The 602-nt window shown below is 48.0% G+C and overlaps 1 pseudogene; it reads right to left on the bottom strand.

Moving 5' to 3' along the window:
- Window positions 1–457: 457 nt before the first annotated feature.
- Window positions 458–602, bottom strand: LOC112652385 (small nucleolar RNA SNORA62/SNORA6 family; annotated as a pseudogene).

Consider the following 602-nt stretch of genomic DNA (forward strand, 5'->3'; position numbering starts at 1 on the left):
TGGGTGGCTCGGTGGTTGAGCATCTACCTTTGGCTTAGGGCGTGATACCAGCGTCCTGGGATCGAGTCCCACACTGGGCTCCCCGCAGGGAGCCTATTCTCCCTCTGCCTATGTCTCTGCTTCTCTCTCTGTGTCGCTCATGAATAAATAAATAAAACCTTAAAAAAAAAAATAACTGGGTAAATGGCGATCAGAAACCGGAGATATCTGGGAAGAGAAGTAAAGAAAAAACAAACTCAGATGCTTACAGGTAACACTTTGCTATGTTTATCCTCATTGGGCATATACATTTCTTTTTGGAAGCCCATCTTATGGCTTCAAATACTTTTTTTAAAGATTGTATTTATCGGGCAGAGAGCCCGGTGTGGGACCCGATCCTGGGGCTGCGGGATCACACCCCGACCCAAAGGCAGATGCTCAACCGCCCAGCCACCCAGGCGTCCCATTCAAACACTTTTTTTTTTTCAAACTATCAAACTCCACTCATTGGGCCAGAGACTCGTGTGTTAGGAGTAGACTTGCCCCTCCTGTAGCACACTATCTACACTGTGTGTTCATCGGCCAGCCAGTGGCCTCAACTCCAAGCTCTAACAACGTGGGGT

The sequence above is a fragment of the Canis lupus genome, chromosome 13 (assembly GCF_003254725.2).
Source record: "Canis lupus dingo isolate Sandy chromosome 13, ASM325472v2, whole genome shotgun sequence".
NCBI lineage: Eukaryota > Metazoa > Chordata > Mammalia > Carnivora > Canidae > Canis > Canis lupus.